General features: G+C 43.8%; 1 long non-coding RNA gene across 1 annotated transcript in view; it reads left to right on the forward strand.

The window, feature by feature from the left end:
• The first annotated feature begins 4 nt into the window (after positions 1–4).
• LOC142057616 (uncharacterized) overlaps positions 5–17,969 on the forward strand; it is a 33,885-nt gene continuing 15,920 nt past the window's right edge. Inside the window, exons 1-3 of the long non-coding RNA XR_012660696.1 lie at positions 5–99; positions 4,705–4,742; positions 14,902–15,136. This is a non-coding gene — a long non-coding RNA (uncharacterized LOC142057616). The remainder of the gene's footprint in view (positions 100–4,704; positions 4,743–14,901; positions 15,137–17,969) is intronic.

Here is a 17,969-nt window from a genome sequence, read left to right on the forward strand (position 1 = left end):
GACACCTCTGGGAGGCGCCACGGAACCTCCCCTCACGGCCGCTGCCGCGGGCCCGCACTTCTCGCGAGAGCTTCCCCTGGGACTGCGATGGCGGAGCGGGTGCGCATGCGCTGGGAGGATGGCGGGAGGGGGCGCGTCTTCCTCTCAGGGAGATCTCACTTGTCTTCGGAAACGCCCCCATAAAGGCACGATCGCCCGGGATGAGTAATTAGCTATTAGTTGCCTTCCAGATAAGGGCCCGGGCCTGGCTCTGCGTTGCAGAGTTCGCTTCAGCAAACCAAAACGCAATACCTGCCTTGGCAGGAGGGTCAGAGGTCGGTTAGTTTGCATAGAGTGCTCCATCGCTCTGAGGTGTTCCCAAAAGGTATATGCTCTGCATCGCACCGGCCACCCTGCGACCCTTCTCAGTCATACTTATTTAGTATATATTAAAGAGGCTGCGTTTCAGTGTCTTGCTGAGACCACCCTGCACCAACAGGCCCGGCTGCCACCCAGCTCTTCTAAGGCAGCTGGGTGTATACCTCCCTGACTGAACCTCTGCTCTTGCAAGGCTGGGTAAACTGCCATTAGTGGAGTACACAGAACATGAGTGTGTGTGTGTTGGGTGTAGAGTAGGAAACCAGCTTTATCCTAGCTCCATGTCAAACATTTGCTGAATGGCTTAAAATGTTTTTGAGCCTCCATATGGTTTTATAGGGCAGCAAGGGCAACATTCTGGCTGGGAGCTTCCCCCTCAAAAGAAACTAACTGAATCAGTGGGAAATGTTATTCTTGACTGATTCCTGTAACAGTCCCTGCTGTGCTGCAATTGCCACATCCTTCATAGTTGGCCTTTGTCTTGCTTGATCTCATCAACAAATATTGGAGTGTAATTCACTCTGCCAAATTTTTTTATTCTTCTCCATTAAAACATTTATATTAGCACAATGAAAGGAGTAGCCAATGGATCAGGAGGAGTGGCAGAAGTGTCCTTTTTACGTTAAAATATATTTAATATACCAACATAATGTGAATAATTATGTAGAAATAATGTAGTTAGTGTCATTTCGTATTCCCAGCAATAATGACACTGAAATGGCATCAGGAGTGGCTGATACGCCAGAAGGCTGTGCTTCCATCCAACAAGACCTGGACAGGCTGGAGAGCTGGGCCAAGGGGAACCTGATGAAATTCAACAAGAGGAAGTGCAAGGTCCTGCACCTGGGGGGGAACAACCCCAGGCACCAGGACAGGCTGGGGGGTGACCTGCTGGAAAGCGGCTCTGTTGAGAAGGACCTGGGAGTGCTGGTGCACAGCAGGCTGACCATGAGCCAGCACCGTGCCCTTGTGGCCAAGAAGGCCAGCGGTATCCTGGGATGCATTAAAAGGAGTGTGACCAGCAGATTGAGAGAGGTTATCCTCCCCCTCTACTCTGCCCTGGTGAGACAACATCTGGAGTACTGTGTCCAGTTCTGGGCCCACCAGTTTAAGAAGGACAGGGAACTGCTTGAGCAAGTCCAGCAGATAGCTACGAAGATGATCAGGGGCCTGGAGCATCTCCCTTATGAGGAAAGGCTGAGAGACTTGGGTTTGTTCAGCCTGGACAAGAGAACACTGAGGGGGGGATCTCATCAGTACTTATAAATATCTGAAGGGTCAGTGTCAAAAGGATGGGACTGGACTCTTTTCAATAGTGCCCAATGACAGGACAAGGGGCAATGGGCACAAGTTGGAACACAGGAAGTTCCACCTAAACATGAGGAAAAACATCTTTCCTGTGAGGGTGCCAGAGCAGTGGAACAGGCTGCCCAGAGAGGTTGTGGAGTCTCTTTCTCTGGAGACATTCAAAACCCTCCTGGACACAGTCCTGTGCCCCCTGCTCTGGGTGTGCCTGCTCAAGCAGGGGGGTTGGACAAGATGATCTCCAGAGGTCCCTTCCAACCCCTGCCATTCTGTGACTCTGCAAAATTTTTATAGTGTATTAAGAAACACCAGCCTGTTTTTACCTGGGTAGGCTAAATCTTACCAGAGGATTCGGACGCAGAACTGCAAGGAAGTGATGGCCTCAGTGCACCTGTGGACAGGATGCTTAGCATGAGCATGAGCTCAGAAGGGTTGTGCTCTAGGGCCTTTCTTATAAAGCCTTAACTTGCTAAACATTCAAAGGAAAAGTCTATAAAACTTTACTGGTGTTCCTACACCTCCTCTGACTTTGTATGTGTTTCCTACTTCAGATTAGCAGCAGTCTTTTTACTCTGTAGTTGACATAGCCAAACAATGCTTTGAGCCATAATTTGTCACCCTAGATGTTAACTAAAGGTCTGCTCAGTCAGTAGATGCAGCAATGTATGTAGAGTAGTAATTAATAGCTGGAATACTGTGAATGGCATTTAAACAAAATTATTAGATATTAAGGCTTCAAGTGTTCTTTATACAATGTAGCTGTGGTTATCACTTAACTCCTATATATTTAAACATACCTGTGCTATTGCTTTGATCGTTGTTCAGAGTGGAGGTTCCAGGCTTTGCAGCATGACAGGAGCATGCATGCATCACCCACGCCCTTTGTAGCGTGAGGAGCATGGCACCCACCCATTTCAGCACCCCATCAATAAAAACAGAGATTTTTGCAGTGAGAATTCCAGATCTTAACAGCTGCCTTGTGATGAGCAGCGTACTATGAAACATGGGATTAATGACAGCGCTGTCTGAAAGGTTTCCTGCTTCCCGGCTGCCCCGTACAAGTCCATTTCCCCTCACACCACACCCTCAGCTCTTTTTTTTTTGTGGAGCAACACAGTGAACAATATCAGGGAACTGATCAAGGTTAAAAAGAGTCTTGTTTCTGTTTTCCCAGCAGTTCTAACCCAGGTCAATTTGCTGATCCATTCCCTTGGAGGCATAAAGAAGTGGGGGAAGAACCACGTACCCTAAAGCCCCCAGGCAATGAAAGTACACGCTCTGTAGCTGGTGAATCAGAAATCTGTGGCTGGTTATCAAAACAGGATACAAGGGCTGGGACAAATGTATAACATCTGTGCTGCCTCAGTCATAAAAGGCTTTAATGCTACAAATCGGTTTTTTTTTTTTCCTTTCCCTCATCTTAAGCCTCATTTCTATTTTCATTTTGCCAATTTACAGTAGCAAGGCTTGGCATTTGATTTCAGCTGGGGGAGGGAGCACTGGGCAGGGAGAAGGCACGAAGGCCCTCTCTAAAAGCAGATTTAAACTACTTTTTAAAAATAAGATTTAATGCTAGGAATAGTTTCTTTTATGTTCCTTGATTTCCATGTGGTAACTGTCACTTCCCACCCAGCTATCCTGCCAGGTCACACTGCTATGAACTAGATGTATTTCAGCTAAGATCTCCCTTGCTCATAGGTTTAGGTCATATGTGGGAGATGTGTCCCCCTCTGTAACGTCATATGAACACCTGTGTCCCGTCACATATTGGAGGAGGAATTACAATGCAAGTCTTCTGCTGAACTCTGTGCCCTCTAGAGAAACTTCTCCGAGCAGGCAATCTCTGCGCTGCTTCTCAACCTCAGTTGATGAGGCAATTTGTCAAGCAGGATTTGAAGGCAGGAGGAGGAATGCATGAGGTGAAACGTGTGAGGCTGCAGTGGACCATTTGACAAGCCAGCTACCTGAGGTTCACGCTTCATGCATGAGACTAGTCAGGTCTTCCATCACTTTCATTAGTCACCTCTGTTACCAGCAAAGCATAGGATAAATTCCACAGGACTGATGGAAAGTATATTTAAAAGACTGTGTTTAAAGAAGTACTTAACATTTTGAGGTTTTTTTCATGTTCAGTGTATCTATAGGAATTATTATGTCATAATTAGCTGGAGGGGGTTACAGAAAACCGTTATTTATCATAAACATGTTGTGGCTATTCTTCCCTTTAACACTAAATTTAGGATGTACAAGGCTAATGTGAATGCTAAACTATCAGTAAAGAGTAAGACCTGCCTCTATGGTCATGCAAAAATCAATCCAGGTGATGGAATACTGGGGGCGGTTATAAGCTCATGATTTACACCCAAAGTTACGCAAAAATACATCTGAAAAGCAACAGGAAGATGATGTACCTGATCTTTATCCTTAACAGGAAGGTTGTAATCTGATAACTTTCTACTACAATAGTTTTTGAAGTGCACCAGAACTTCTTACTCTCAATTCTCCATCTGATGGTATTTCACAACTGAATATAACGGACAGATTTAAAAAACTGCTGAAACTGACTTTAAGTCTGAAATTTATAATGGTTCATGCTTCCTGTTAGTTGGGTATATGTTTAAACAGACATTTCAGGGCCTTAGTTAAAAGTATCATTAACTGCCAGTCCAACAGATTTTTGTGTGAGACTGGTAAAGACTTGATGTAGCCCTAAAGGAAAAAGAGGATATAGGAATGCAGATAAATTCTAAGAGTACCAAGCTGACTAACTGAAAAGAAAACAGTAGGTCAGTAGGGGTAATTTGAGGAATTTGCTATTATATTAACATCCTGCTTAAAAATCAGGATTTAATGTGCAGTTAAATTTCCACGCAGGGGTCTATTTGTCTATTGAAACAGAATGCACACTACCAGTCTTCCAGTTACACCATTATCATCAGCTTCAGCAAAGACCATTGCACAGTTCTGATGCACCTGAGGCATTATTTTGACTAGAGTAGGATATTAGGTAAAATTCTGACTATGTGTAATTTTTTGTTACAGACCTTGGAGGACAGACTGGGCCAGCAGTCACCCTTCAGGTATGCATATTTCTGAAACCTTACAGACTCGTAAAGTTTTCTTTATACATCAACAAAAAAATCCACAAACATATGTGACATGATGGGTAAAGAAAGAGATAGAAAGCAGATTCTGGAGGCCTTGAGGGATGCAGGCAGCAAATAGAGAAAAATGAAAACAAGAGCTGGGCAGGAGACTTCAAAATAACCTTCTTTTTAAAAAGAAAAGAACAGGCAAGAGATGTGTGATATATAGTTTGGTACAGATTAAATAACATAGAGGGTATCAGACTGTAAGGTTCAGTTGAGGTTTATGTGATTCATCCCATCAGGGCAGTAGTGGTAGCGCTGTAATACCTCGCGCTGTTTGGTTTCATGGAAGACTCAGCCACAGAACATAGAATTCATGTTGCATCCTAGGTCACTATCTCACTGTCAACAGCAAATTGTTAGAATATTGAGATATCTCTAGTGTTACTGAATAATTACACCTCAACAGTCAGGTTGTAGCTTAGTGAAACTGGATCCATGGAAAGCCTCTTTGCTGAAATTGTGACACTTTACTCTGAATTTTTACTTGGATATAATGCATTTTCCTTCGGTAATATAATTCCAAAAGGTGAATGCCCTGGACCCCAGGTTTTCTTACCTGTTTGTGGATTAGGCTGAGGAACCATTCTTTTAATCCTATGTGGGAACTGGGCTTGACCTTCATGAATGCTAGCGAGTGTTTCATTTTGTGGAGCCTGTCAACAGCCATTTATATTCTGGTTCTGCTTTCTTCACTTTTCCCACCCATTGAAGCCTTCAAACTTTCTTAGACAGTTTTACCATATGCTGCTTTTCTTTTTGCTAAAAAATGTAGATGCTTTCTTCTTTTAATGTACCCTTTCCAGCTAAAAATATTTTGCTCTTCTAGAACTGTCTTGATTTTTCTTTCCATTGTAAATGCAGCAGCTTAAGTTTCCACCCATGACAGATCCTTCTGGGAGTATGTTGCTATCCTGTTCCTATGTGCAGAAATGTTACAACTTGTTTAGCAGTATGGTTGCTTGATTTTGTCAGCTGCACTGATGTGCAATCATTTTATCTATAGAGAAACAAGAATGTGCTAACAGCTTTCTTCCCTCGTACATAAAAAGTACCTTATACATGGGCTTTCAAGACCATCTAAATCTTCTCAGATTTAAATGCAGATTTCTCTTCTTTACAAAGGCATCTGGCCATATAAGCTTTCTTTGTAAAACTCTTCAACCTATTAAATAGCGGAGCATCTAACTTTCAAAATCCGATTAAGTTTCTTCAGGCATGTACTAGCCTGGTAGACAAGGGGAGAGCAGTGGATATCATCTACCTGGACTTTAGTAAAGCTTTCAAGATTGTCTCCCATAAGATCCTCATAGAGAAGCTGGTGATTTATGGGTTGGATGAGCAGACAGTGAGGTAGATTGAAAACTGGCTGAACAGCTGGGTCCTGAGGCTGGTGATCAGCAGCACAAAGTCTAGTTGGAGGCCAGTAACTAGTGGTGTACCCGAGGGGTCAATCCTGGGTCCAGTCCTGGTCAATGTCTTCCTTAATGATCTGGATGATGGGGAAGGATACCCTCAGCAAGTTTACTGATGCCACAAAATGGGCAGGAGTGGCTGATACACCAGAGGGTTGTGCTGCTAATTAGAAGGACTTTGACAGGCTGGAGAAATGGGCTGACAAGAACCTCAAGAAGTTCAACAAGGAGAAGTGCAAAGTCCTGCACCTGGGGAACAATAACTGAGCACCAATATATGCTAAGGGTCACCCAGGTGGGAAAGCAGTTTGGCAGAAAAGGCCTGGGGGTCCTGGTAGGCACCAAGTTGAACATGAGCCAGCAATATGCCCTTGCCATGAAGAAGGTTAATGGGTGTCCTGGGCTGCTGTAGGAGGAGTGCTGCCAGCAGGCCGAGGGAGGTGATCTGCCTTATGAGGTATGGCTGAGAGAACTGGGACTGATCAACCTGGAGAAGAGAAGGCTTAGGGGGAGCTTATCCATGTGTATAAGTACCAGAAGGGAGGGTGCAAAGAGGACAGAAGCAGGCTCTTTTCAGTGGTGCCCAGTGACAGGGCAAGAGGCAATGGGCACAAAGTGAAACACAGGAGGTTCCCTCTGAACATCAGGAAACACTTCTTTATGGTCAGGGTAGCCAAGCACTGGCACAGGTTGCCCAGGGAGGCTGTGGAGTCTTCATCCTTCGAGATATTCAGTGTGTGGACATGGTCCTGGGCAACTGGCTGTAGGTGGCCCTGCCTGAGCAGGGCGCAGGGACCAGCTGGCTTCCAGAGGTACCTTCCAACCTGAGCCATTCTGTGACTGTGTACCCATTGTAACCTCTATCCACCACTGCCTTTGGGCCCCTTCCTATCTTCTAGCACTCCTCTGCATTCACTAGGCTTTTTCCCTATCACCACGTTTTATTATCACTGCTAGAACACTGCAGCACAGAGTGCTAGGGCATGCGTCATGGGAGAAAATGTCCAGTCATTCACCTGGGAAGAAAAAAGCTCCAGAGAGATCCTCAACTACTGTAGGTTGCATAGCTCCATGATCCTAAAAGTTCACATTGGCTGACACACTGATACCAAGTCCTTGACCACTGTTTCTCACATAAGGTACACCAGCTAGTCAGAAATTAAAAGCATGTATTTGCTTTTGGACCTGTCTGCATTTAAGAAGAATCTAATGACAAGCAAAGACAAACGATAAGAGGGCTAGGATTTTATATTATGGTACTAGTAAGCACTCCCTGTCCCGCTTGAAACAAGTAAGCGGCCTTGGTCCTGGTACCCAAACACACCTCAGTCATCTGGTCCTGATTTTCTACTGCCTTCTACCTCCTGAAAACGTGAGAGGGGAGCGGAATACTACTAGGTCCCACTGTCTTGCATGGCCTCCAGAAGATTCCAAGCGGTGCTTTTTGGAAAACACCTCTTTATACCTCTCCGAAAGAGCCTACATAGTTTTCGGTTATCTCCAGGCATTAAGCTCAGGTGAATCTGTTACTAGGTCCTGGGTGTAGAGGTAATCAGCAAATCTGAAACCATTTCAGGTGTTATGCTGGAATGAGCAATGCCTTGTCTATTGGGCTGGAGAGGTTTCCCATTCCGAGCTGTGACAGCATTAGTATTGTTAAGGGTATTTCTTCTTATTCAGCTGAGTAATTGAATTGCAGCATGTTGTTGGGGCTCCAGTGGTGGTGGTGGGGTTTGAATCTGATTTCCAGGCATAGAATGGAAGATGCAGTGGAAGGGTGACATTCAAGAATAAATTAAGTACAAGAAATTAATTTGGACTTGTCCTTGAGCTGAAAATTTCTAATGAACATATAGCAAATGACATAATTGCTATATAATAGGCTAAATTACAGAAAACCTGGTAATTTAATATGATTACAAGCTGGATTAAAACAAGTTGAAATAATTGGAGCAAACTTCATTTTTCATTTGAGAAAACTGTGAGAAATCTACAATTTCCTTTATCTGAACTGGCAGCAGGGATCAAGGCAGCCTTCTTACCCAAAACACTGGTAATATCCCTGCCTAAAAGAAAGAAAAATGACAGCTGCTCAGAAGTTTCTCAGGAACTACCATGGGCTTTCTAAGAACTGTTTTGACCCAGTGGGATCTGGAAGGATGAGAGATAGTCCAGATGGTGAAAGAGGTAGGCAGACCTCAGAGCAGCCTAAACAAACATAGCAGCATGATCCTGAAAAGAGATATTTGTGGGGTGCTTGGTGAGAAGGAGCTTGGTGATGAAAACTGTGCCAATTTGTCTGACTCTCTGTATGTTCAAAAAAGCAGAACACTGTATGTTTGTTTTAGTACAGAGAACTGTGCTGGAGATTAGGATCCTTCATGATTTTTCCTTTTAAAATCAACTCAACTGCACCAAATCCCACACGTATATACCGCAAAAACCTTTTACGTTAGTGGGGATGAAACCTATGTCTGCATGCAATTTAGTCCCATGACTTGTGCAGGTAGCCGGTAGAAAAAGGTAGTATCTGCAATAGATCATGACTGCAGTTTTACAGACAAATTAGCATTTGCTTTATGCCTTACAATGTAGCTGGCTTACACATTTTGCTGAGCTTAGCAAATATGTCCCTTTGGAGATGCTCAGCAAGATAAATTATATAAATTATGAAGGTTTTACTAGCCATTTTGTCCAGGTGATCTGGGAACTAGGAATCTTCATCCAGATGATCTATGACTGAGATACCACAAGTGTTTAAACCTGGGGAGCAGGGATGAGGAATGTTTACCAAGTTACTTGTATGATTTTCCTTGAGAGTTATGGGACTAACCAGAGTTTACCCACCACGACCTCACACAGCATTGCCAAAAAGACACAAGCAAGGAGGGAGGATTTGGGAATGCATAATAATGGTTTTTTAGTAGGTCATTCCCAGGTGATAAACCCCAGCTAGCTCTGTTGCTAGGGAGGCCGTAGCTTAATCTGAAGAATGCAATGGCCCTTTGCCAAAACACAGAAGACAGCCAGGTCCTGAAAAGTCCTGTAGGCCACATCAGTAATGAAAAACTGAAGAATGTAAAATTAATGAGGGAAACTGGTAAAATAGAGCACTTTTAATATCCTTAAAATTACTATAAGTAGGTGGCCCAGTTAGAACAAATTATACATCAGAACAAAAATCACCGTTGTCCACTTCCAGAATTTCTGTGACAGAAATCTAGCAGCACGGTCTCAGGGCTCTTGGAAACAGAGCAAGCATTGACTCAGAGAGAACCCCTCAGTGAAAGAACTACTAGAGTTTATTTCTAGATCATAAGAAAAGAGCAATCATACAGTATTGAATACCCGTTTTTAAAACAGAAAAGGTGAAGGTTCTTGTTATAACTTGCTACAGCATGTGTTCCTTCAGGTCTTTAGGGATGATATCTAGTGCCTAGGTAGCAATTTTAATGCAAAATAACAATGATGGTTTGTTTAAAATCTTGGGCATGTTTGGACTGGTTCTGAGTCTAGTCAAAATGGTGAATGATTGAGTAAAATTTTGCTGTGTGAATACACTGTTGGTTCACAGAGCTCTACTTACAGATACAAAAAATGCCATGAAACTCTCCAGAGTGTGCTGCGAAAAGTCACTTCTAGAAAATCTAACAATTACAGGCAAATGTACATGCCCTGTTGGCTGACGAACATGGTCATGACACCAGCATGTAACTCATTTAAATGCAGAGGGCCAATAGGCACCTCTCCAGTAGTCCACCAGTAAAAGACAGAAACACTAATGTTTCAGCTACAACTGAAGAGCTGCTTCAGTTTCATAACAGCAGCTGCAAAAAGAAAAACATGCAAAAACATAAGAGAACTGCTTTTAAAGTGGGGAGAACAACAGCAATAGCAAAACAGCTTAACAGGAAGCAGAAGAAAGAAGACCAAAGCAAGCTTCATGAATGCAAAACAGGTAAAGAGACAAGCATTGCCCAAAGAATATCCTGAGCTCTGTATAGAGCAGCTAAGCAGGCCACCAGGAGTGGCTGGAAGGTATATTGTCTGCCTGCCGTTTTCTACTGGTCCTATATAGAAGAGTGGTGCAGGTGCAGAGCTGTACAGGCTGGTTTCATGCATGTCCCACTAGCTTGGGTGCCAGACAGTATGAATGTAGCTATGTTGCTTTTGGGATCAAAGTCCAGAGACAACATGAACACTTTCTCATTACTCTGAACCCAAGCGAATAACCTGAACCTGTCAGGTTCAAATAGATTTCTACACCTAGCTTACGCAGATGTCTCTGCGCCATGCTCCAGCTGTGATAAGGAGCCCAGCGCCATAAGGAGCCCAGCATTGCAACACTGAAGTGTTTCTTCATTGAGCTGACACGCAGGATTTGATTATGTCCTTCCACTTACAGACTGTCTCCATACGGACTAAGGCAGTGAGCTCTGCACGGCAGCTGAGGTACTGGTAGGACTTACGAGCTTGGACACAAGCTGTACTCACAGAGCGTGGCACCTGCCACTGATAACTTTTCCAGAATTAGAAGTGTGATGCACATCACCCTAACTGCAGTATTATTTCTGCCCTACTAACCATGAAGAAGGTAACTATAGCGAGCAGTTGGATTTCTTTGGATTATCTTAATTATTCGAATGCCCTGACCTGTTAAAAATATTAGTCAGTGCAAAAGAAATTTGTTCTTCAATAAAAGAAATCAAAGTGTATTGCTATATGCATTTCAAAACACCCGGATGCATAGAGAAGTATTACAGGAAGAACAGGAATAAAGTAGTTTTACTTATCTGCATAGGCAATAAGCAATGAAAGTCTAAGCAGCAACCAACCTTCATAAATCAAGAACGTCCCAGAAATATATGTTTTCAGTGCAGACCTCATACTTTTCGGTGAGGGGACATAGAAAACCACTAGGGTAACTAATAAAAAGATTGACCTATTTCAAAGTAAATGCTCCTAGGAAATCCTCAGAGAGGATCATCTGACAACATCAAGAATTCTAACTAGGACAAGCCCACATCAGCATCAAGCACAGCAAGACGATTGACAGACACATTTAGGACAACACCAACATGACTTCCATAACAAGTGATGATATGGATGCCATCTGGAAATCACAGAAAGGGAGTTGGATGTGGATGAGCTTCTGTCAAAGTTGATCCCTATTTTTTTCCTGCTATTTTTTTGTGCAAGTTCCTGACTGTGATTATTTTTATATAATAAAAATTCTCTTTCTTGTACACTGTCTTAGCATACTTATGGGCAGAGAAGTTCTGAGAGTTAATGGCTTTGGGGGAGCAAATGTTTCATTTTGCAAGGTTTCAGGGAAAGGACCTAAACTGGCTGACTTTGCCGTCATTTGTCATGATGGATCCTAACAATTTTGAAATGTCTTTTTAGCTGCCACAAGCAGCAGAAAAGCTGTAGAAGGGTTGTGGGTTCCAGAGTATATTGCAGGTTATTCTTATAATCAGGTATACATTAGTAACTTGTACTTCTGTTGGTCCCATGAGCCATACGAGTACTTAACTTGCCTGAAGACAAGTCATTCCTGCCCGTCTGGTTGCATATGCATGAACTTCCTTCTGAGGCTGGAACACCTGCATATTTTTGTTGGACTTAGTTCTGCTTTATAACACTGAGATTCTAATCCTTTTAAGGAAGAACACCTTATTTTATGACCTCCAAATTCCTACAAGCCCCATCAAACTTGTCATCTTTCTGTCAGAAATATGGGAACCTGCATGCTGTAATCAAGGCAATCCCCAAGTTATCATAATTACTCTTTATCTAAAGCTGGTAATAAGCTAAGTTTCTTGTTAGCACTGAAACGGTCATAAAATAAGTAGCTGTTGGGGCCTGCAACATAGGAAATGTATATGCTTGGCTTCTCATAAATTCAGCTCTTAATTAAGGTCTTTGTCAACAGGGATTGCACTAGGTAAGTGAACCGTCCATTGATAAGTTGATACTGACAGAGGGCAGGTCAGGTGGCCAGCCTGGCCTCTCCAAAGCGCAGTGGCAGATCGTAGACTAATGCTGAGACATGTTTCACAAACTGGGAAGTCATAAATTAGCACCCTATTTAAAACTGAAGTGTTGTGACCGTGGGATACAGGATGTCTCCAGAAGTGCATTTATATTCAGCTGAATCGCCAGTGTACCGAGAAATTCATTGGCAGAGCTTTGCTGTACACAGCAGGTTGTAGCAGGGGAGATAGTGCCAGGGCATACAGCTTGTCAAGAGAATCAGCTCCTGGCTCCAACCAGCCACAGACATGCCCCGGCAGCTCCTAGCTGAACAAAACAGAGAGAGGGTTTTGGGAATCTCTCCAAACACAGATAGCCAATAAAATTTGTGGCCGCTCTGTTTCTTTTTGTTTGTTTTCTGAATCTGCTTACTAGTCTCTTAATTTATTTTACTTTTCATCTGGTCATCTGGCAAATGTCACCTGGTTTGGAAAACATTTTCAGCGTGAGCTGGCAACAGCTCAGGGGCCTGTCTTCAGGGGAGAGCAATACAACAAACTTCCACTGAATTGCACCTATGGTATTCAGCCCCACATGCTTAAATTAGAGTCTGTCCTGCTGCCTTCTGAAAGAAAGTAGTGCAAGGAGAAGCTGTGAAAGAAGAGTAAGAGCAAGAGTAAGAGTAAGAGAAGGCATTCTAAGCAGGCCAAACTAGGAGAGAAGCAGGCTAATACTGGCTAAATAAAACATGAAATGTCAAAAAAAAAAAAAAAAAAAGACATGGAAAGTGAAAAACTGTAACAAAGATTAAAAAAATCAGTCAGCAATGCCATGAAGTTGTTGACCAAGAAGCAGATAGCAATAAATTGGGACAGTTCCAAGATTCATGGAACTAAGATAAGGAAGCTCAACACCGAGAAGATGATCTGATATCAGAGGGCAGATGTAACTTTTCAGGTTACTAGACACTTGAAGAAGTTCTCACGAAAAAAGATCAACTTGGCCACCTTAGATTTTGACCAAATGCTCAAACTGTATTCTTGTGTCCAAAACACAGTGAAGTTAACACTATAATAACAGAAGAAAATTTTAAAAAGAAAGGAGAGGCTGAGGAGTGGTTTTCTTTACTGCAGGTGGGTCTCCAGAATAAGCCCAGCTCGGTGCTGCACAGGCTGAGACATCCATCTCTCATCTTGCATCTGCTCTCTGTGTAGGTGGGAGTCAGAGAGAGCCTGCCTGGGGGCAGGAAGAGGATCTTGCATCTTCCAGCCTAAGCATGTCAACCCAGTGGGACACTTACAGTCAAAAATACTGGAAACTTCCTCACATGCACAGGAAATATGCAGAAATACATTTGGGAGACACCAGATTCTTAGAGAGGGCTGCCAGAAAGCAATTACACGGTTAAGTGCACAAGTTATGTCTGGGAGGGGGTATTGCCCAGTGTATTTAACATATTAAGTTCTTTCAAGGAAATAAAAGTAGAAACAGATTGCTCTTATTTAACGGGTGGTTAAAAAGGAAGAAGCACTGGACTCTGTTCTTCAGCACTCAGAAAAAAGCCACTTAGCTGGAAATGGCAAGAGAATTATTGAAGGTATGCATGAGTGAAAGTAGGAAAGGACGTGCCTGAAGTGTGATAGTACCCCATTTTCACTTTGCCTACCAAGAGATTTCTTGGACTGTGCTCTTCTTGACCAGTATGGTCAGTATGCAGAGGCCCTTTTCATTTCTTTAAGGACTCCTAGTAAGCAAATTCTGGATCTGAAGGTGCATGGGAAAATTCTGCCTTCATCACTTAGTGGGAATTTCAGTACACTTACAAGAGGTGAACTAATTCAGACAGGACAATGCAGGTTTAACCCAGTCTTCATGGGTGAAGTTTTCAAGTTCAGCAGCAAGGAGGAAGACCACAAAGAGTGTACAGAGCTGTGTCAGGAGACCTTAAAAGACAAATACAAAGATGAGAGAGGAGGCTAAATCTGCTCAGATTCTACATTCCCAGTACAGACATCTGCTCTGGCATTGGGCTCTCTTTGTAGTCAATAGAGAGCAACAGTGTTTCTGGGTATGACTTGTCCCATCTGAAAACTGATATTTGTACTAGATCAAACAATCTGCTACTTTCTCTCCATTGACTGCAAAGGGTAGACAGGGTGATCGGCTCAGCTGTAAATGCTTCCAACAGATGTATGAACCCAAGTCAGGAGAAGTGGGCGTTGGACCAGATGACCTCCATGTGTCCCTTCCAGCCTCAATCATCCTGTGATTCTGTGAAGCTCCAGCAGTACCAAAATGTAAAATTGGAACAGCCAAAGGCAGCTGCCCCTCAAGGCATGTATCCAAACTAGCTGTAAGTCCAGTCTTTTGTAACATTTGAAATGATAACAGGACAGTCATGAGGGGGCAGTGATATTGTCACTGTTTATTCATCTGGGTAAGATATGCAAGCTTTGACAAGATAGTTCATACAGAATCTTATTAAGAGATTGTCAGGAAAGTAAAGGAAGACTTACTGAAAGGTCGATCCTATTACAGACAGCCCTAATTTTGTTAAGATATTGATCTGTCTGCCATCGGTCATCGTCAAGAACAGATAGACATGAAACTGCGGCACTTGGGAACTGAATAAACAACCTTTTACATTATGAGAGTTAGCCAATGACTAAATAATCATTTTTTAATCCCTGTATGACCAGACCAACAGATGTTGAACTGATGCCCAAGCTGCTGAGGAATATAAAGTGCCTTGGGCTGGAGGGAATAAATGTGCAGCTGCCACAGAAAAAGGGAAAATTGAGGCCTGCAAGCAAAATGGCGTGTTTCTGAGGAAACCGTAATGGCCAAAGAAGAAACTATCTTGGAAGAGGTCACCTTATTTGCCTGAAAGTCTCATCCTGACATTAATTTCTGGAAATAGATCGGCTCAGAGGAGTAAGTGTAGTCATCTCCAAGCTGTTTATGAGTCAGAGATTAAAGTGGGCTGGTAGGGTGTGAAGAAGTATGGAGGTGTGAGGAAAAGAAAGTGCTCCTCTGCGACTGCTGTCAGATACAGCATCTAACTGCCCATAGGTTGACCGCATTACAGAGGGAATGTTATACCCTTTGTAATCATCATAGGATTTGTTTTTCAGTGTCCCTTAGGTGTTTTGATGCAGTTGGCTAGGCCCTCCAGGAGCACCTTGACATACGGTGGCCATAATTCCCACCCAAGAAAACCATAAAAGGTCCTCCATACCTTTCATGAAATTGAAAAAAAAAATCAGAAGTAACCTTTCTCGTGTGTCCAAAACACTGCTAAGTACCAGCAAGTTACATGGACAGAAGAACATCCATGGCAGCTGTACTGGACTAACAGCTGCTCAGAAAGAGGAAAGAGTTTATATTGCTTTATATACTCTTCCTCTTTTCAGCGCTTTCAGCCCTCACAATTTTATCAGTAAACCCAAGGGAAATATTTAGGAGTACAGTGACAACAAATGAATTTGTTCCCTAATTCCACCACCCCACCAATCCTACCTACTGTACTCAAGACCTAGAGCCCTCTCTGAGCTGCAAGGTGAGGTATGCATTCATCCCCAGAATACAGTTTTCCCTCTGGTGGTTAGCATTCCTTTCCAATTCATATCCCAAAAATGTACATTTACTATGCAAATAAATGTTTTAACCAAGCCAGAATGTGGCTGAGAGAAAACTGAGGAGAGAAGGAGGAGGAAAAACAAAACATCAACATTCATGGTGAGTATTGAAAGTACTCCTTGTCTTACTCAGAAACAGGTAGAGAGAGAAAGATGGATAGGTTGGCAATCGGTTAAATTTTATATTTGTTGTGGTTTAGTGCCAGTCGGCAACCAAGCACCACGCAGCTGCTCACTCACTCCCCCCTGGTGGGACGGGGGACAGAATCAGAAGAGTCAAAGGGAGGCAACTCATGGGTTGAGATAAAGAGTGTTTAATAGGTAAAGCAAAAGCTGTGCGCGGAAGCAAAGCGCAACAAGGAATTCAGTCATTACTTCCCATGGGCAGGCAAGTGCTCAGCCATGACCAGGAAAGCAGGGCTCCATCACACGTAAAGGGTACTTGGGAAGACAAAAACACCTTCACTCCAAATGTCCCCCCCTTCCTTCTTCTTCCCCCAGCTTTATATACTGAGCATGATGTCATATGGTATGGAATACCCCGTTGGTCAGTTGGGGTCATCTATCCCGGCTGTGCCCCCTCCCGGCTTCTTGTGCACCCGGCAGAGCCTGGGGAGCTGAAGAAGTCCTTGACCAGTGTAAGTGCTACTTAGCAACAACTAAAACACCTCCGCATTATCACCCCTGTTTCCAGCACAAGTCCAAAACATGGCCCCATATCAGCTACTATGAAGAAATTTAACTCTACCCCAGCTGAAACCAGGACAGTATCCACCCCTTATTCCATACCATATACATCATGCTCAGGTTCTACACTATCCAGTACAACCTCATTAACCTCCACCCCCCTTCCCATCCTTTGATAAAATACACAGATATCATTTAGTCCACAGCTTTGGGCTCCCTCTGTTCTTGTGGTCACGCAGACAGGAGAGGTGGTGTGCTGCGTGGAGTTACTGGGCACCAAAGCCAGCTCAGGTCGGGTCACTGCTGCACTCGCACTGCTTCTTGAAAGGCTTGTCCTCCATTGGTTCAGGTGGTTCCTGCTGTAGTAATTCCTATAACATGCAACTCAAATCACAGGTTAAAACAATTTAAAGGTATATCCATTACAGTCTCCACCCTGGCCCCTTCGGGCCAGGTTATAGGTTTTAACATTGCAATGAATTCCTCCCCTTGCTCCTATCCTGGCTAGCAACAAGGGGTTTCTGCTATAGTAATTTCCATAACATGGAACTCAAATCCCGGGTTACAACAATTTAAAGGTATTTCCATTACAATCTCCACCCCTGGTCCGTTTGGACCAGACCATCAGGTTTAACATTGTAATGAACTCTTCCCCTTGCCCCTGCTCTGGTTTGGACTTATACACAGACTGTAGTCCTTTAGGGTTGTACCTCCTCCAAGTAGAGCCTTACCCAGCAGCCACAGTCCCTCCAGGGGCACACCTGCTGCAGCATAGACTTATCCAGAGCCATGGTCGCTTTGAGGTGCGCCTGTTCCAGCGTGACCTTCTGCATGGGCCTCAATGCTTTCAGAGCTATACCTGCTCCAGCATGGCCTTACCCACAGCTGCAGTCCCTCCAGAAGTAAACCTGCTCCAACACGGCCTTGCCCATGGATGCAGTGCCTCCAGAATTAAACCTGCTCCGTTGTGGGCTTATCCATGGCCACGTACTTTGAGGTGCTCTGGCATGACCTCATGCACAGCCACTGATGCTTCAAGGTGTACCTGCTGCAGCACTGTCATGGTTTTAGCTGGGATAGAGTTAATTTTCTTCACTGCAGCTGGCCTAGTGCTGCGCTTTGGGCTTAGTATGAAAACAATGCTGGTAACACACCGATGTTCTGGTTGCTGCGGGGTAGCTTTTGCACTAGTCGAGGACTTTTCCAGCCTCCCATGCTCTGCTGGGTGCACAAGAAGCCGGGAGGGGAGGGGGCACAGCTAAGAGACCAGATTCAAACTGGCTAAAGGGATATTCCATATCATGTAACGTCATGCCCAGTATGTTACCTGGGAGGGGCTGGCAGGGGGAGGGAGGCAGCAATCGCAGCTCGGGGACTGGCAGCGTTGGTTGGTGGGTGGTGAGTGGTTGTATTGTTTGTGTTTTCTGGTTTTTTCCCTTTTT

This window comes from Phalacrocorax aristotelis, chromosome 1 (genome assembly GCF_949628215.1).
Source record: "Phalacrocorax aristotelis chromosome 1, bGulAri2.1, whole genome shotgun sequence".
NCBI lineage: Eukaryota > Metazoa > Chordata > Aves > Suliformes > Phalacrocoracidae > Phalacrocorax > Phalacrocorax aristotelis.